Source organism: Palaemon carinicauda, chromosome 15 (assembly GCF_036898095.1).
Source record: "Palaemon carinicauda isolate YSFRI2023 chromosome 15, ASM3689809v2, whole genome shotgun sequence".
In the NCBI taxonomy this organism is placed as follows: domain Eukaryota; kingdom Metazoa; phylum Arthropoda; class Malacostraca; order Decapoda; family Palaemonidae; genus Palaemon; species Palaemon carinicauda.
The window spans coordinates 38,326,937-38,347,283 of record NC_090739.1 but is presented as its reverse complement, the minus strand read 5'-3'; the positions used below and the strand labels follow the sequence as shown (position 1 = coordinate 38,347,283).

The 20,347-nt window shown below is 44.0% G+C and overlaps 1 protein-coding gene across 5 annotated transcripts in view; it reads right to left on the bottom strand.

Moving 5' to 3' along the window:
• The window catches only part of MsrA (methionine sulphoxide reductase A), a 64,522-nt gene extending 44,990 nt beyond the window's left edge, over window positions 1–19,532 (bottom strand). Inside the window, exons 1-2 of one of the 5 annotated variants that reach the window (XM_068388308.1) lie at window positions 19,460–19,502; window positions 17,912–18,025 (exon numbers count right to left, since the gene is read on the bottom strand). The gene's annotated coding sequence lies outside the window, so the exon portion shown is untranslated. Of the gene's footprint in view, window positions 1–17,911; window positions 18,106–19,446 lie in introns of those variants that run through there. The other 4 variants (XM_068388307.1, XM_068388309.1, XM_068388311.1 and 1 more) reach the window with 4 other exon arrangements.
• Window positions 19,533–20,347: the final 815 nt, after the last annotated feature.

The window sequence follows — 20,347 nt, the reverse complement described above, 5'->3', positions numbered from 1 at the left end:
GATCGTCACGATACCCCGAGGGGTCAACGTGAGGAGAACCAGTAGGTTCAAAAAGACGTCTCCTTACAGCATGAGGGGGGAGAACGTCAGAGATGAAGATAACTCCTCCGCAGGGTAGATTTGTTCTCCCAAAGGAGAACATCGCTTAAGGCAAGGCTCTCGCTCCGGCCCTGGAGGAGAACCAAAAGCGTAAGGGGGAGGAGCGTGGATCAGTAAACTCATACAAGTTTTCTCTCGTGAAGGGGAGGAAGGTTCTCCCGAAGGAGATCGCCTAAAACAAGCTTTCTCCTTGCTCTATGGGGAAAAGCGTAGGAGTAATAACCTTTCTCTCGCAAACGAGGGAGAAGTCCTCCCAAAGGAGGACATTGCCTAAGACAAGCTTTCTCCCAGTTCTATGGGAAAAAAGCATAGGCGTAATAATCTCTCTCTCGCGAACGAGAGAGAAGTTCTCCCGAAGGAGGACATCGCCTAAGACAAGTTTTCTCCGTTCTATGGGAAAAACGTAGGCGTAATAATCTCCCTCTCGTGAACGAGAGAGAAGTCCTCCCAAAGGAGGACATCGCCTAAGACAAGCTTTCTCCCAGTTCTATGGGAAAAAAGCATAGGCGTAATAATCTCTCTCTCGCAAACGAGAGAGAAGTTCTCCCGAAGAAGGACATCGCCTAAGACAAGTTTTCTCCCAGTTTTATGGAAAAAACGTAGGCGTAGTAATCTTCTTCGCGTGAACGAGAGAGAAGTCCTCCCAAAAGTGGCATCGCCTGAGCCAAGCTTTCTCCCAGCTCTTATGGGAAAAAAAGTGTAGGCGTAATAATCTCTCTCACGAATGAGGGAGAAGTTCCCCTCAAAAGAGGAACAAGCCTTAGACTTGCTATTTCCCCAGCTCAAGGGGAGAAAGCACAGTCTTCGGGGACGAGATAGCAGAGGTAAAACTCGTCGAGCTGTTCGCAACTCTTCACGAAGGAAAGAATGGCTGAATGGCTGAAGTGGTGAAGCTCTCACTCGGAAGGGGGGTGGTTCTCTCGCGCAGCCCAATTCCGAGGAAGGTTATCACTCCCTCGTAAGGGGAGATTTTCTAACCCCTGGAGGCGAACCTCCTGGCAGCAATCTATGTTTCCCAACAACAAGTTGATCAAGTTGCAGGTTGACAACGAGTGCTACCTCGTAACATGGGCAGCTCATGAGCTGCCACATGAAGCGCAGGATAACGAACAGAGCAGCCGAAGCCATCGGCATTGTGTTCTACGTAGCTGGCATCTGGGTGTTTTCTATTAGCCTCTCTAACATGTTTCGCCTTTTCCTTCTGCTCTCAACCAAAGAGAAGAAGGGCCGAACCCCTGCATCTTCTTCCGAGGTTTCCGAGAGACTCCTAATCCTTAACTCATCAGGAAGCAAAGGAACTGGGGAGGTTGTCCTGTCTGAAACACGAGAGCGAGGGATTGACCACGCGAGTGTATGACCGCAGATTTGCGTGTGTAGCTCTAATTGCGTGCGAACACCTTACGTGACGGGAGTCTGAAGACTCTGCCATAATGGTCATGGGCGCAGTATTGGTTGAGCATACGCGAACACTCCGCGCGACAAGAGGCCGAAGACTCTTTGTCATGAGTAAAACTCTTGGTGACTTGTTTCACAAGACCCAGGAGGTTCAGCGTGATCGTGTGTGCCCCTAGAGGTTGTGTTGCGAGAACCCGAAGGGCCAGAGCAACAGGAAACAGAAGTTTCCCATGTCACGAGACACCGAAGTGTCAGCGTGACTAAATGCATGAGAGCCCGAGGTTTCAGCAACTTGAGTTGCGAGAAAACGAAGGGATAGCGCACCGGGAAACTGAAGTTTCCTTGTCAAGAGACCCCAAAGGGTCAGAGATCAAGAAGTCGAAGGCGAGAGCGATCTTCTCTGAAGATAAGGAGTGAAAGCGAGGAGAAGCACTCTTTCTGACTTTTCTAGAGCGAACGGAGACCCTCAAACTATTATGCGAAGAAGAGGGTTCGAGGTCAGGATGTGCTTTGCCCTTGGCCGCGCCTGGCTTCTTAGATGATTCCTCGCAAGTGAAAGATGACAGCGAGGCAGAACGATGACGAGAGGGAGCGCTCTTTTTAGGTTTGTTCCAAGAGCGCTTATATTCTCGAGGAGAGACAGAAGGCGAGGAAGAGCGAGAACGATGATGTCTCTTCCTATATCGCCTGTCTCTTCGGCGATAACGTCTAGGTGAAGGCGCGCTAGCTCTCCTTTTCCTCTTCTCTCTCTCCCTCCTGACCTCCGAAGAGGGCGATGACGAGGAGGAAGCGCTCTTAATATGTTGTGACGAGAGCGCTTATAGTCTTGCGGCGAGACATCTCGTGAAGAGATAGAAGGCGAGGAAGAGCGAGAACGATGATGTCTCCTCCTATGACGTCTGTGTCTCCAGCGAGAATGTCTGGGCAAAGCAGAGCAAGCCCTCCTTTTCCTCTACTCACTCTCCCTCCTAGCCTCCGAAAAGGAGGAGGAGGAGGAGGAGGAGGTGGTACTGCGATGTTTGCGCTCGCGACGTTGTAATTTGTGGATGCGCAATGGAGTGCGGAGTAGGCACCGCAGGAGCTGGTTACTATATCCACTAAAACTTCCGTGGGCGCCGACTGAGTTGATGGTGAGGTAGGCGGGGTCCGGAACTCCTGAGGGTTCCAAAACAGAAGGGACCTTGGGCACTACCTTGCCTGCGAGGAACTGGTTCCAAAACAGAAGGGACCTTAGGCACTACCTTACCCTCGAGGAACTGGTTCCAAACTTCCTCCGAAGGGGAACCAGGAAGTGCAAGGGCAGGCCATACTGCTCGTACATGATCTGGAGTGGAAGCAGTAACAGAGTTATTCCCGGTGGCGGAAAGTATTTCCTGACCAAGAGGAATGGGGGTTAAATCAATGGTGCCACTCTTCCTCGACTTTCCAGCGGAGGGAGGCAGGCAAGGAAGAGAGGAAGAGTCTGAAGGGAGAGATCGAGAGGCCGAAGAAGAGGTCCGTGACTCGCATACCTTCGACGGCGATCCTTGAGCTAAAGAGTCCTTCTAGGACTTCCTATCCTACCTCTCTCAAACTTCTCCCACTTCTACATACTTGGCAGGGGGAGCCTTCAGAACACCTATGACCTCTGTACCCAGGGCATAGGGAAAGAGGATCCACCTCCAGCGGAGATATAAAGGTGCCCGGAACACTTCCTCAATATAGAGGACATCACATCTAACAAAGAAAGAGAAAAAGGATTAATCAAAAAACCAAAAAAGAAAGGCTAGTCTGCCAGTCAAATAAAAGTAGGAGCAGCGGAGTTATCCCTGCGATGGCTAGAATTCGATTGAAGGTAAACAGCAGCTACTGACCGGCGGTCCCCCCACCACGAAAAGAAGGGTAATTACCTGCCCGGTCGTTAACGACCTTGTTAAGGTTTTTCTGCTGTATTTTCCAGCTCGCGCTAGAATATCTCCTATAGTAAAGAATGAGGGTTTGTATCAAGTGTAGGAACAATCCTCCTTTGAACTGAATAAATATTAAGTAAGGCCATTGCCTCATTTGATGGGTATAGTATAGTCATTTCCACAAAACGGTACAGTGGTCCCTCGCTAGTTCGCGGTTCAACTTTCGCGGGTTCAGAGCTTCGCGGGTCTAAAAAATATTCAAAAATTAAAAATATCAAAAAATATTAAAAAATTAATAATAATGAAAAATATTAAATTAAAATTAGAAATTACATTATTTTACAAATTTTGAAAACAAAATATTCAATTAGAATTAGTAATTGCATCATTTTACAAAATTTTAAAACAAAAAGAAATGCACGTATACGCTAAGCATCACGGGCATAAACGCAAGCTGACTGGCCAGCACTCGCTGAGAACTCGACTCCCCATTGGCCCATTCACTAGCCCAAGCTTCTCCCGATGCCCATCGCTCCACGCTTTTCTCGTATACGCTTCTCGCCATAGATCGCGGTTAGTTAGTCTTTGTCTCGCGGTGATTTTTTAAGTGTAAAAGTTTTGTGAAGCCCTTCGTGATGCCTTCCAAACGCTCTTTATCCCTTGGTGCATCTAGTGAACCGAAGAAAAAGCGAAAGATGTTAACAATTAACGAAAAAGTGAGTTTATTGGACAATTTGAAAGCGGGAAATAGCTACGCGAGCGTAGCCCGACAATATGGCCTTAATGAATCCACGGTACGGTACATAAAGAAGGAAGAGAAGAACATCCGCAAAACTGCTGCAATATCTTTCACGAAAGATGCCAAAAGGGTTGTAAACACCCAGAATAAGACCATGGTGCGAATGGAAAATGCACTGGCTATTTGGATCCATGATTGTCTATCTATCTATCTATCTATATACCAAGGCACTTCCCCCAATTTTGGGGGGTAGCCGATACCAACAATGAAACAAAACAAAAAGGGGACCTCTACTCTCTATGTTCCTTCAGCCTAATCAGGGACTCAACCGAGTTCAGCTGGTACTGCTAGGGTGCCACAGCCCAACCTCCCACATTTCCACCACAGATGAAGCTTCATAATGCTGACTCCCCTACTGCTGCTACCTCCGCGGTCATCTAAGGCCCCGGAGGAAGCAGCAGGGCCTACTGGAACTGCGTCACAATCGCTCGCCATTCATTCCTATTTCTAGCACGCTCTCTTGCCTCTCTCACATCTATCCTCCTATCACCCAGAGCTTTCTTCACACCATCCATCCACCCAAACCTTGGCCTTCCTCTTGTACTTCTCCCATCAACTCTTGCATTCATCACCTTCTTTAGCAGACAGCCATTTTCCATTCTCTCAACATGGCCAAACCACCTCAACACATTCATATCCACTCTAGACGCTAACTCATTTCTTACACCCGTTCTCTCCCTCACCACTTCGTTCCTAACCCTATCTACTCGAGATACACCAGCCATACTCCTCAGACACTTCATCTCAAACACATTCAATTTCTGTCTCTCCATCACTTTCATTCCCCACGACTCCGATCCATACATCACAGTTGGTACAATCACTTTCTCATATAGAACTCTCTTTACATTCATGCCCAACCCTCTATTTTTTACTACTCCCTTAACTGCCCCCAACACTTTGCAACCTTCATTCACTCTCTGACGTACATCTGCTTCCACTCCACCATTTGCTGCAACAATAGACCCCAAGTACTTAAACTGATCCACCTCCTCAAGTAACTCTCCATTCAACATGACATTCAACCTTGCACCACCTTGTAGGGAGAAGAAAATCAGCCTGAATACAAACATGATCCGAAGTAAGGCTAAAACTTTGTTTGATGCTATGGTGCCTGAGGGTGGTGACGACGACAACGTTCAAGATGAGGAAGAAGACGACGGCGACGAAGATGATCCTCTGCCTGGTACCTCAAGCCAGACTAGCCCACGACGACCACGTACGACTTTCGTTGCCAGCAAGGGCTGGTTTCATAAGTTTAAGAGGCGATTCGGACTTCAGAGTGTGTCGTTGTATGGAGAGGCAGCCTCTGCAGACGAAGCAGCAGCGAGGCATTATGTTGAGGATGTGTTTCCGGAAATAATAGAAGAAAATGGCTATGTCCCGGAGCAAGTCTTTAATATGGATGAAACAGGCCTCTTCTGGAAGAGGATGCCGTCCCGAACATTTCTTTTCAAGGACGAACTTAAAAAGACAGGTTTCAAAGCTCACAAGGATCGAGTGACTCTGCTCATGTGTGGCAATGCTGCAGGATTCATGCTGAAGCCCGGCCTTATCTACAAGTCACAGAATCCTCGAGCATTGAAAAACAAGAACAAAGCCTTACTGCCAGTGTACTGGATGGCCAATAAAAAGGCATGGATCACCAAGGCCCTCACACTTGATTGGTTCCTTAACTCTTTCATACCACAGGTAAAGCTTTACCTGGCTGAAAAGGGCCTGCCCTTTAAAGTGGTTCTCTTCATGGACTGTGCAGGAGGTCATGCAACTAATTTGCATTATGAAGGGGTACAGGTGGAGTTCCTTCCCCCCAACACCACTTCCCTTATACAGCCCATGGATCAGGGGGTTATTAGGGCCTTCAAAGCCCTCTACACTAAGTCAACAATGGAGGGTCTCATCTCCTCCATTGAAGAGACCGACGAGACCTTCAGCATCAAAGCTTATTGGAAGGACTACAACATAGCTACGTGTCTGGCTAATATTCAGAATGCCCTAAAGGACATGAAAGAACAGACACTCATCTCCAGCTGGAAGAAATTGTGGCCACACAAAATCACTCATGACTATGAGGGTTTCACGCCTAACAAAATCCATCACTCTGCCGTTGATAAGGCTGTCAGGCTGGCTCGGTTGGTGCAGACTGAAGGCTTCTCGGATATGACGGCTGATGAAATTAACAATCTCATCGAGTGCTACTCAAACCCACTGACAGAGGAGGACCTACAGGAAATGACCAAATCGGCGAGTGAGGAGGAAGACGAGTCTGCTAGTGACGAAGGTGACGAAGCTGAAGAAGGTGGCCTTACATTGCATAATTTACAGGACCTCTTCAATGTTGCCAAAGACCTCCAAAAAAGGGCAAAAGAAATGGATGACAACATGGTAAGAGCCGTCGAATTCAGCAATCGTATTGATGACGTCATGGCTGTTTATAGGCGCATCTTCATCGACAAAAAAAGACAACGTTCACAACTCCCAATAACGATGCTTCTTACGCGCAAAAAACCAGAAGAAGATCCTCCTGCAGCCGCTACAACGCCTCCTGCATCCCTTACGCCACCTCCTATAGCCACTACGCCACCTCCTATAGCCACTACGCCACCTCCTATAGCCACTACACCTCCTCCTGCATCCATTACGACACCTCCTGCAGCCACTACGCCGCCTCCTGCAGCTTCTCCTGCATCGTCTGCGGCGTCATCCGAGGAGCAGTAAAGCTCTTCATGCCCCTGTGCAGTCATTCATCGTTATCACCTCATCGTACTGCACAGGTCTTTTCATCAACTACGCTTAGAAGAACTTATTGTAAGAGGTAAGTTAAATGTTGTTTTATTGTTTGATTGTTTAACATGAATCTCTCTCTCTCTCACTCTCTCTCTCTCTCTCTCTCTACACCCATTTTCTATATGGTATGGTACAATTTTATTTATGTATTCCTGTAATCTTAAACCCCCAGAAATAGAAATTATAAATGTTAATTTGTTGCGCAAAAAGACGGACTAATTATGTTAGCTAGTTGTAGTGTTTGCTTGTTTTTGAAAGCTGATAACGATAATTGTTTTTTCGCAAGTAAATTGTTCGGTAGAACAGTGTTCTAGACCCTCAATTGTTATTGTAAACAGACATATTTTTTTTTTTTTTTTTTTTTTGTTATAACATGAATTTCACTCTCTCTCTATCTACCCGTATTCTATATGGTGTACTGTATACAGGGGGGGGGTATATATACGTTTTTTTAAGCATTTTTGAAGAGGCGCCGCTACTTCGCGGATTTTCAGTTTTCGCGGGTGGTCTCGGTCCCCATTAACCGCGATAACCGAGGGACCACTGTATTTCTCTTGCACTGTTGTTGAACGCTCCAAATTATCCCATGGTATGATCGCATGTGGAACTCCTACAACCTTAACATGCACAGTATTGTAAGGCTTCTCAAGACCTTTTTTTTTCCCACTAAAGTGTCCCCAGCACTAATATCCTAGGAATCCCCCACACTAAAACTCTAAAACATCTGATCACAAGCTTGATATCTCTATATCACGTCCCCTCCAGTTCTACTTATTGTCAATAGTATGCATATGACCAACGAACACCCTTCCCTTCACTTTTGAATAACCAACAAAACCTTTCCTTCACTTTTGATTCCTATTGTTGAGTTCAGTATTCCACATGCCCTTTCTTGATCTAACACTGATGTTATGCCAAGCCAATGGCACCACATCAGACATGTTGGTGTGGGTTCGTTCAGTAAGTAATAATGGTTATTTTGATACGTGCATCTTCTTAATGATGTCTGTCGAGGACTGTAGGTTGGCCAGGGCACGAGCTAATGAGATTCGCCCCTGCGATCATTGAGGAGAAGGAAAATCTGTCAATTTGGCGATTGTTGAAAGAGCTGTTGGTTGACGATCGTCCTTGATCCTGCAATCCTCAACAGGCGGAAGCTGCATACACGCTGAAACATTGCCTATAGGAAGAGAGAAAAAGCTGCGGAATGTTGGGAGATGATGCGACCAGAAACAGGCGAAAAGATTCATTGTCACCAGAAGTCGAAGGAAGGAGGAACGGGAGTAGAGCTCGTCAACAGCTAAAATGTCAGCTGCAGCCAAAGTCACCTACTTCACCTCCGATGTAGACATGAAACGCTGAGGAAAAATAAATAGAGGATTAAAAGTTCCTCCCCTCCAAGGAGGAAGTATAACCCTAACCCACGAACGGGAAAGAAAACCCCCAAGAGGAGACGTCAGCGCAGAGGAATCCTACGATAACTCGTAAAACGAACATTGATATCTAAAATCACCACATTATCCTGCAATGGAGCGTCGTGTAAAAGCCCAAGTTATATCTGTAAAGAAAAGAATGAGCGTAAAGCAATACTGTAGTGTTAAATGGCTAAGCCTTGAAGGGAGAGAGAGGAGACGTCCTCTCTCTACCAGCCAAAAGTAAAAAGTGGCATAGTTCAATGAACCATGAGTAGATATAGGTGGCTGGGTAGCCCCAAGCAACCCACCCCTACCTATCCCCTGTAGTGGTTAAGTAGGGTTGCCACCTCCCACTTGAAATCTAATGGCTGCCTTCCAGCTACGCTAGAAGTAATATCCAAATAAATAGCGAAGGGTTTGTTAGCATGTGAACAAAAATATTTTATAGAAAAGAAGAGTTTTTAAATGAATTTTGTGGGGCTTTGAACACTTTTTATGATTTCTAGTGGATATCCCAATTTTTTTTAGTTATGATGGGTCGACTACCAAAACTGAAAAGCTATGGCTTTGCACTAGGTATTGTCATCAATTACGTTCAAAACACCTTAGAATATAACGTGTACTAGTCTAATTGTAAGATATTTAAATTAACTTGTTTAAATTTAGTTGTTTTTACCAGTCATCATAATAAAAAAAGTTATAATCAAAACCGAGAAATTTAATGAAACTGTCAATACACTGGAACTTTTATTTGTTAGGGACTACCGGATGCATAGATTAACGTGAATTTCTATCCCATTTTTTATGTAGTCGTTCGTAGCAGTATTCATCGTATAACAAATGCCTCCTTACTTAATTGAGCTAATGATTTATAGCTTTCTGCTCTGCCATAATTTGCTTTGTTTGCGATTAAACATCATCTCACTGCTTCTAAGTTCTGGCAGGCAGAACATGTTTTGCTTCGTGCGTTAGCCCCGTGCGCTAATATTTCAGAGTTACTGTAATTACCAATTACACAAACTTAACAAATGGGTGAATACACAATTAACAACAAAGGGGCGAGTTGTAACTTCACGCTCCGGCCTCTGTTCCAACATGGACTTTGATTCCATTTCCTAGTACTGTATCAGACTAAATAGGCCTATATAAACACACATTTCTACCCTAACCTTTCATTATCAATATGGCAAATAAAATAAGAGCTACCATTTAATTATATTGTACCATACTGTATATTCAAATATTAAAACCACATAAAGGGGTTTAGAATTTAAAACATTTTTACTTATTAAGCTACAACCCTAGTTGGAAAAGCTGGATGCTATAAGCCCACTGGGCCCTTTATTCTGTTCGAACACATAACTTACGTCAGAAGCACCACCTGTCAATGTTTTTCTGGCCTAAAGGTTGGAAGGAGGCTCATGCAGCCTGTGCCAAGAGGACAAAAGGGGCAAAAGGGGATTTTCTTACATTAAAATCTTTAACTTAGTTAACATATGTTTCTGCCAGAGGTAAAATTATAGTTATGGACGGAACATTTTGAACAGTAAAAATAGTTATTCCTCTAGTAAATAATGTCCTTTCACTGAATTTGACCTTCATTTCAACAGGGAATAAACCGAAAACCCTATTAGACAGTCTAAGAACGGAAATATTTTTCAGAAATCTAATGGTTTTTCATTCGCCGTGTGCTCACTAAAAGAAAAACATCAAGCGGTACATGCTGAACTATGCACACTAATCCCATTTATTATTATTTCTTAGATAAGTTTTATTTGAAGTGAAAATCGATGTTCTTCTATCGGAAACACTTGTTTTTTTAGTAGAAAAGCTTTTTCCGTCTGTAACTATATCAAAACCCAGCCGGTAGTATATAGGATTCAGAATATTGTATTTGCAAAGATCCATCTAATTATGACAGTTCCAATGTCCTAACTAATACTGCATTATTCTATGAAAGAAATCTCAACATGTAGTATGATAACACATTTTTGCTTCAGTGATATCTTAAAGGAAGAACCAATACATTAAAACTAAACATTGTAATTAGACACAATGGGGGACATGTAAACTGTAATTTTTGTGAAAAGGAGGAAAATTATACAAATATTTTTATTATTTTTGCCTAGAATATATAAGAGAAAGGAGTGAAATAATTGAATTTCAACAACCAAACGATGAAGACCTAAAGAAAATAGGATTATTTTTGGTTTTATTTAATGAAACAATTATAGAAAAAAAAAGTATTGAACCTGATGTGGAGGAAAAGACAAAACAGTATAATAAGATAATCTTTGTAGGCACGGTTGCAAAGGATATGCCTCAACCCAAACCTACCTACCTATCTGCTGACCAACAAAAATGTTATTTTCCTTAGTAAAATAAATTTTTGAATATACTTACCCGATGATCATATAGCTGCATCCCTGCTGCCCGACAGAAAAAACCTACGGGCGGAATACGCCAGCAATCGCTATACAGGTGGGGGTGTACATCAACAGCGCCATCTGTCAAGTAGGTACTCAAGTACTCGATGTCAACAGAGAACCAATTTTCTCCTCTGTCCCCTGGGTCTCTATTGGGGAGGAAGGGTGGGTCCTTTAATTTATGATCATCGGGTAAGTATATTCAAAAATTTATTTTACTAAGGAAAATAAAATTTTTCAATATTAAACTTACCCGATGATCATATAGCTGATTCACACCCAGGGGGGTGGGTAGAGACCAGCATTACATGTTGACATTATTATGAGCTAAGTATTCCGTATTTCATTTTAGCAGTTATTCAAAATAACAAGCATAAAATAAATAAGTACCTGGTAAGGAAGACGACTTGAACAATTACTCTGCCTTTTTAAGTACGTCTTCCTTACTGAGCCTCGCGATCCTCATAGGATGCTGAGCGACTCCTAGGAGCTGAAGTATGAAGGGTTGCAACCCATACTAAAGGGCCTCATCAAAACCTCTAATCTAGGCGCTTCTCAAGGAATGATTCTGACCACCCGCCAAATCAAGTAGGATGCGAAAGGCTTCTTAGCCTTCCGGACAACCCAAAAATATTTCAAGAGAAAAATTAAAAAGGTTCTGGAATTAGGGAATTGTAGTGGTGGAGCCCCCACCACTACTGCACTCGTTGCTACGAATGGTCCCAGAGTGTAGCAGTTCTCGTAAAGAGACTGGACATTCTTAAGATAAAAGACGCAAACACTGATTTGCTTTTCCAATAGGTTGCGTCGAATATACTTTGCAGAGATCTATTTTGTTTAAAGGCCACGGAAGTTGTGACAGCTCTAACTTCGTGTGTCCTTACTTTCAGCCAAGCTTGGTCTTCCTCATTCAGAAGGGAATGAGCTTCTCGTATTAACAGTCTGATAAAATAGGATAAAGAATTCTCTGCATAGGCAAAGATGGATTCTTAACTGAACACCATAAAGCTTCAGACGGGCCTCGTAAAGGTTTTTTAAAATAGAACTTAAGAGCTCTTACAGGACATAATACTCTTTCTAGTTCATTTCCAACCATACGATAAGTCTGGAATATCGAACGATATTGGTCAAGGCCGAGAAGGCAGCTCGTGTTTGGCTAGAAAACCAAGTTGTAGAACATGTAGCCGTTTCGGATGAGAATCCGATGTTCTTGCTGAAGGCATGAATCTCACTGACTCTTTTAGCTGAGGTTAAGCATATCAGGAAAAGAGTCTTAAAGGCGAGATCTTTCAGGGAGGCTGATTGAAGTGGTTCGAACCTGTCTGACATAAGGAATCTTAGAACCACGTCTAAATTCCAACCAGGTGTAACCAAACGACGCTCCTTCGTGGTCTCAAAAGACTTAAGGAGGTCCTGTAGATCTTTATTGTTGGAAAGATCTAAGCCTCTGTGACGGAAGACTGATGCCAACATGCTTCTGTAACCCTTGATAGTGGGAGCTGAAAGAGATCGTTCTTTCCTCAGGTATAAGAGGAAGTCAGCTATTTGAGTTACAGAGGTACTGGTCGAGGATACGGATACTGACTTGCACCAGTTTCGGAAGATTTCCCACTTCGATTGGTAGACTCTAAGGGTGGATGTACTCCTTGCTCTAGCAATCGCTCTGGTTGCCTCCTTCGAAAAACCTCTAGTTCTCGAGAGTCTTTCGATATTCTGAAGGCAGTCAGACGAAGAGCGTGGAGGCCTTGGAGTACCTTCTTTACGCGTGGCAGACGTAGCAGGTCCACCCTTAGGGGAAGTGTTCTGGGAACGTCTACTAGCCATCGAAGTACCTCGGTGAGTTATTCTCTCGCGGGCCAGAGGGAAGCAACTAGCGTCAACTTTGTCCCTTCGTGAGAGGCGAACTTCTGCAGTACCTTGTTGACAATCTAGAACGGAGGGAATGCATATAGATCTAGATGTGACCAATCTAGTAGAAAGGCATCTATATGAACTACTGCTGGGTCCGGGATAGGTGAGCAAAGTATTGGGAGCCTCTTGGTCATCGAGGTTGCGAAGAGAACTATGGTTGGCTGGCCCCAGGTGGCCCAAAGTCTCTTGCATACATCCTTGTGGAGGGTCCAATATGTTGGAATTATTTGTCCCTTCCTACTGAGACAAACTGCTATGACATTCAAGTTGCCTTGGATGAACCTCGTTACTAGTGAAAAGTCTAGACCTGTTGAACAGGAGAGGAGGTCTCTTGCGAACTCGTACCATGTCAGAGAGTAGGTCCCTCCTTGCTTGGAGATGTACGTCAAAGCAGGGTGTTGACCGTGTTCACCTCCACCACTTTGCCTTGAAGGAGAGACCTGAAGCTTTTCCAGGTCAGACGTACTGCCAGAAGCTTCTTGCAGTTGAAATGCATTGTCCTTTGACTCGAGTTCCATAATCCCGAGCATTCCCTACCGCCTAATGTCGCACCCCAGCCTACGTCCGATGCGTCCGAGAAGAGAACGTGGTTGGGAGTCTGAACAGTCAGGGGAAGACCCTTTCAAAGGTTGATAAAGTCCTTTCACCAAGTCAGACCAGACTTTATCTTTCCGGAAACCGGGATCGAGACCGCTTCTAGCGTCTTGTCCTTTTCCAGTGAAAAGCTAGATGATACAGAAGAGGACGGAGGTGTAGTCTTCCAAGTGACACAAATTGAACCACGGATGACAGTGTCCTAACCAGACTCATCCACAGCCTGACAGGGCAGTGTTCCTTCTTCAGCATCTCCTGGATGGATAGCAGGGCTGGGGGTTGATCGTCTTGTTCAGCAATGTCCTCATCAGAGGGTTCCTCATCCGAAACTGATGAGGAAACGGCAACGGAGTGGGCAACGTCTGACTCGCTGAATCCGGTCGCACTGGTGGATGCGTGACGGAGCCGGACACAAGATCATGGTACTGCTGCACAGTCTGTGAACTGTCAACCATGGGGACGCGAGGAAGTACAGCGTCAACCCGAAACTGTCTAGACTGTCTGGGTTGTGCAGTCAACCCCCTACAGGGTTGCTGAGGTTGCCGCACTGCGTCACAACAAGTCACCTCTGCTGGTTGTTGAACGTCTTCCTAGTGACACACTGAACGTCCACAACCACCTCCGAGAGTCGCTTAACGTCAACGTGCGACTGGCAACCCACACTGGGTCGCACCGGTGGAGGAACCATCTCAACTGGCGGACGTGAGTAGGATACCTCAGCGTCAACAGGGCGTACAACCAACCGGTAGGAAGGTTGTTGGCTAGAAGGTTCTTCTCCGTAAAAAATCCTCTAACAAGGACACAAGCTTGGACTGCATGTCTTGCAACAAAGCCCATAGGGTCTATGGGAGCAGGTATGGCAACAGACGGGGTTAGCGACTGAAGCGGAACCATTTACCTCCCTGGAAGCCTTGTTATGCTTTAATTAAAGTCCATAGGAGGCTAAGCAGCTTAAGGCTCCTCTCCAAAAGACAGAGTCCTCAAAGAAATATCAGAAGGAGGGAGAACAGCACTTTCTCATCTACAGGAACCATGTCCGAGAAAAGCTAGGTTATCTCAGTGAGGGTCTCACTGGTGCAAAAGCAGCAGACCAGAAGGCAACGTTATGTAACTGCTTGACAGTCTGTGAACTGTCAAAAACTGAACTGTCAACCACAACAGGTGCGTGAGGACATACAGCACTGGTGCATTAGTAGCAGACCAGAAGGCAACGTCATGTAACTGCTTGACGGTCTGTGAACTGTCAAAAAACTGAACTGTCAACCACAACAGGCGCGTGAGGACATACAGCACTGGTGCATTAGTAGCAGACCAGAAGGCAACGTTACTGCTTGACAGTCTGTGAGCTGGCAACAACCAAAGCAGTGTGGGGAAGCCTCAACTCCTGACTGACTAGTCTGCTGCGGGCGAGTGGCGGTAACCACAGTGGGTTGCGGAGGCTGACACACCGTGTCAAAACACGGCAGCTTGTGGTAGCTCACGCACAGCAACGGAGTGCTCCGTGTGTCTGTGGGAGTCAGCATGCGTCTGGCAGGGTCGACTGCGCATGGGTGGAGGAGCTCTCACAACAAGAGTGTGGGAGCAGGCAGCCATGCTGGGCGCACAACCGTGGCAGGTTGTAGGCAAACGGGTGCATCGTCAACCTTCTCCGCAGTCGGAGTGTGGGAGCAGGCAACAACCAAAGCGGAGTGGTGGTGCGTGGTGGGGACTGCCGTGGGTTGCGGAAACTAACGCATCGCGTCAAAACACGGCAGCTTGACTCCACCTTCCCACTGCTGATGCGGTAGCTCACGCATGTTAACGGAGGGAGCCGCACATCGGCTAACGTTAACATACGTCTGGCAGGGTCGATTGCGCATCGGAGGTGGAGCTCTCCGCAGCCGGAGTGTGGGAGCAGGCAGCCTCAGCGTGAGCTGGGCGCACAACCGTGGCAGGTTGTAGGCTAACGAGAGCAGTGTCAACCTCTCCGCACGAAACTCCTGCATAACCGCAGCTAACTGAGTCTGCATAGACTGCAGTAAAGACCACTTAGGGTCTACAAAAAACGGCAACAAACGGAGCTACTGTCCGTTGTGACTGAGGGTCTAAAACAGCTGGTGCGGCAACAGACGGAGTTACTGCCTGTTGCGGTACCACCTTGCCTCTCTTGGGAGGTGTGCAGTCGTCGGATGACTGCAGCGAGTCCGAACTGACCCAGTGGCTACACCTAGGCCGTTGGACTTGCGCGGAAGGGACCGACTTGCACTTAAAAGCTGCAAGATTTGGTCCATTGTTTCTACGAGAAACCTCTTCCGCAGACGAGGAATAAATGGGCTCTCTCGTCTTTGTGTGGGTGGGGCGATCTCACATCGGCAACGTGTGTAGATACGCCCGAAACTCTGATCGTCGATCAAGGCCTGTGGAACCCATAAGTCGTTCGACATTACTTCTCCCCTGGGCTTGGAGCTTGTAAGAGGTCCCGGACTAGGTGAACAACTGGCACGAACAGACGAACCCTCGGACGCAACACTGTAACACTTTGCGCATATCACTTTATCACTTTTGATTTTCTGTTTGCACTTATTTCACTGAAATCGAAACTTTAACTGATTTCTACCTGAAACACGCAATCCTATCCTTCATTAAAAGGTAGTAATTGCAAAAACAGTTTTACAATGCAACAGAAAAACATAAATAAAGATAAAGAATTCAGTGGCTGGAAAAGAGACTAAACACTAGATCAAATAAACTACGTTTACAATCTCTCACCGCATAAAGCCTGGGAACAAGAATAAAACCCTAGAAACGTTTTACCTTCTTCCCCTACAGCGACTAGGGAGAAGAGTAAAAAACGAGAACAACGTTACCCGCTTGAACGAAACGTTTATTCTCCTCTCTCTCCCTCCGTCTCTATCTCTCTCTCTCTTCTCTCTTGACTTAGCACCTGAGAGAAGAGCCCAATTATATATCGTTAAAAGAAAAAACTGAAAGGTTTCCCAAATAAAAAGTTCCTTTATTAGAATTTAAACCATAAGTTAAGAAAGAATGAACGAAACGCTAGAATCGGTTTACTCTTACTGCAACGTGAAACCGTGATACACTCTCTCTCTATCGTAACGATAGAGCGCATGTTGAACGTTCTGAACGTCAACAACTGCGGAGACTAAAAAAAAACTAAACGTTAGTTCATCTTTGAAAACAGTACGAGACTATCAAAGAAATTCTTTCATAAAACATTAAAATTAAAAAAGTATTAAATTCTTAAAAGGTTAAATACGATATGACGGGCTCAATGTTAATTAACTTCGGTTCCAAGTAAGGACCGCCTACTATTAGGAAAGGTCGCATATAAACAAACATAAAAATTAATTTTTATAAGTTTATAATAAATGGAAAGTTAACCGAAGAGGCCTAAAAAGGCGGAGAGATATAAAATAAATGGATCTATAACGTGTTAAGCAAAATTACCAAAAACCTAAACACACTTCCGTCTAAGGGAAGGGTCGGCCATTTAAAAGTGAAAGAGAGTCCATACTCTCTTCGTCACCATAATTAAATCTATCCAAAACGAGTTCAAGTTTTGAAATGAAGAAAAAACCCCTGCATAGCGAAAGCTCAAAACTGGAATACTGTAGTGTACTTCACCAAATCGTTGTGAAAACAAATCCAGTTAGGGACGGCGTATTTAGTAGGTCTTGCCAGTGGCACGACAGAGGGAAAATTGGTTCTTTGTTGACATCGAGTACTTGAGTACCTACTTGACAGATGGCGCTGTTGATGTACACCCCTACCTGTATAGCGATCGCTGGCGTATTCCGCCCGTAGGTTTTTTCTGTCGGGCAGCAGGGATGCAGCTATATGATCATCGGGTAAGTTTAATATTGAAAAACCAAAGTTATGAAAAGTTAAGTTGCTTGTTAAACCGGTAAAGTTTTACTAATACACTACAATAATACCATGTGTTTTCCTGTAGTAAATAACGTGATTTAACCAAATTTGACCTTAATTTCAACCGCAAACAAACAGAACAACCAGTTCGACTAACTTCAAGAAGCCGAACTGGTTGCTGTTGTTGCGATTGAAATGAAGGTGAAAACTGCTTGAATCCCGTTACCGAGAATCAACAATTTATCAAGTAGGTGGTGTATGTATGATATCGATACCTGTATGTATGACGACGGCTGACGTTAGCCTTCTTCATTAGGTAAGTCGCTAAGGACACGGCTTGCAGGTTAGGTTGGGGGGGGGGGAGTTTAGGTTAGTTGACGTGCATTTTTTATGCACAAGGGACGAACTGGCCACTGATGTAGTTAAAATAAGTGTCATTTTCGAAGGAAACAGGCGTTTTTCTGTAGGGAATGGTTGGTTTTTAAACGGAAAGTTTCCCCAGTGCGTAACTATAATAAAACCGAAGTGTACATTAGAAACCATGACACACTTTATAAGCTGGAGAAAAATCTACATAAATAAAAAAAGTCTTCGACAAAAAGCCTTTGGGAATCAACTCAAATCTAAAATAATCGTACTAATATAAACAATCAGGCTGTCATTAGCTGCAAAAAAAAAAAAAAAAAAAAAAAAAAAAAAAAAGTCAACATTCAAGAATAGGCTACTTACCCCAGTCCTGAATATGTTATGAACTTGACGTATTATGTTCATGAACTTAAAGACTGTTGTACACAGTTCAGAGGGATGACAGTGTGATTGGTGCCTGTCAGACGCTGCTGTTACCTGAAGTGAAGGACAATCGTCTCAGACTTGAAACTTTCTCGAACGGTAGACCTTGATTACCACAAGAAGAATGTTGCGGAACTTACGTAGTAACGTTACCTAACCTGGTTCCTTATTGCTCACTGCGCAAAATAAGTTTGGGGGCACTCTATCACTTTATAGATAGGTGCAAAGCTTCTAAGCTTATTCCTATTATTATTATTAAGCTTATATTACCTGTGCCTTAAATAAATTAATACAGTAATGAGATTCTCAATCTTTACTTTTACCCCATTCTACCTTGAAATTAGATAAGATAACACCTTGCTATCATCAGTCTTGGGCTCTTGGCAACCTATTGTGGTCAGTTTGGACTTCTTAAATTCTTCTTTCATATGCATTGCCCTACCTTTAAATGCAGCCAGATCCCTGCTAGTATTTTTCAGCGTACCTAAACTTACGTCTACATTCATTAGCTGTCCTAATTTTGGGCATAGAAAATAAATGTTCGGTAGTATCTTCTTCATCTTTGCACAGGTCACACAAATTATCTTCACATTTTCCCCTGAAATTCGCTTTTGAATTTAGCATATTTAATCTTGTCTTCATTACAAGGGATGCCTTATCCAGATTTATTTCTCTGATATCAGAAGAATGTTGCGGAACTTACGTTAAGCGGGGTTTACACGGCCGAGCAGCTCGTCGAGCCCGGTTGTCGAACCTACTTGTAGAACGGCTCGAAGAGCTTTCAGACAGTACATCGAGCCTCAGTGTGCCTCGTGCTAAAACAACGTCAACATGTCTCTCGACCAGGACGATTTGATAGCCATTGCTTTAGCAGTGGCACTAAGAAGGAAAAAAAAAGATCAAAAGAGAGAAATTTTCATATACCAACTTTCTTGTTGCTTTAAAATTAGAGCCTGATGACTGGCGCAATTATTGCGTATGGATGAAGACACGTACATTGATCTACCGAATCGTGTCAGCCCTTTCATTACTATGAGGAAGGCCATAACTCCACATGAAAGACTGATTGTCCGCTATTCCTTTGTTTCTGGCTACTTTATTGGAATAGTCTTTTGATTTAACTTTCCATAAAGCTGGATGAGCTCGATATGCATGTATGAAATCAAGTACGACTTCCTTCTCATTCTTACTTTCATTAATGGCAGCAATTATGCATTTCTTTGATGATGTTTCCTCTAGCAGGTTTGAATAACAACTGAGGTTCGATGCTCGACACCCGTTCACACTCTACCGCTCGTCAAACAATGTAGCTCCGCCCACAAAAGTCAAGATGAGCCTGACTTTCATCGAGCCGCTCGACGAGCGCGCTCGACAACCAAATATCCCGTTTACACGCTCGAACATCAATTCAAACACAGGGTTGTCGAGCCAGGCTCGACGAGCTGCTCGCCCGTGTAAACCCCGCTTTACTGTACGTAGTAACGTTACCTAACGACAGGCAGGCTGTTGAGTAATGAGTGAAGTTAACACATTCTACATTAAAGTTATGAGGTGACTGAAGTCTTGATTACGGAAAGTCCACATTTTAAAATATGCCATAATCGTATTTGAAAATATGTAATGACTTTCTCGCATTTTAAGGTATGCTAACCCCTCCCGTCATGTTATTTAAAATTTTACCATGGCATGTGCCAAATTTTCCAACTAAAAGGTTCATACACAGATCACATTAATTTAACCATCCAACAAATGTTGTATGCAGTCAAAATTTAGATGAATCATGAGCATGGTAAGTCACACTATGCTATTAGAAATAGTTGCGTCATAGTCTCGTGATTTATTGCTATCAGTTCTTCATTTTTCATACTCGACTCCAACCAGGACCCACATAAAGACCCGACTCCAACTTAATCTGGCGGTACCCATTTTCTTTAGAACAAAATATCTATCTCTGACTCACTCAAACACAAATATATAAAACTATTTTAAAGAAGTATGAGAGTAAAGTGTATACGTTATCACTGAACAAAACAATACACTCTATTTATAATTCATGAATGGAGACAATGTGTTGTAACCAATATAAGGGAGTAGAAAAGCATACGAGTGACGTGACGAGATGAGTACTAATCGTACTCGATCACCTGCTTCAAATGTCAATTTCATAGATAAGAAAATAATGAAAGTTCTCAAGACTGAGGATGGGCTCTGCGGAAAATGTGAAGGAAACCATAACATCAAGGAATGGAACTCGCATGAAGGAAAATATCTAAATCGCTCTAAACGAAAAAGAAATGTTATAATAAGGTTGCAGTTATAGCCTATCTGTTAGATATTTTTTAATTACAATTTATTTTTGCTTCCCATTTGTCAGTT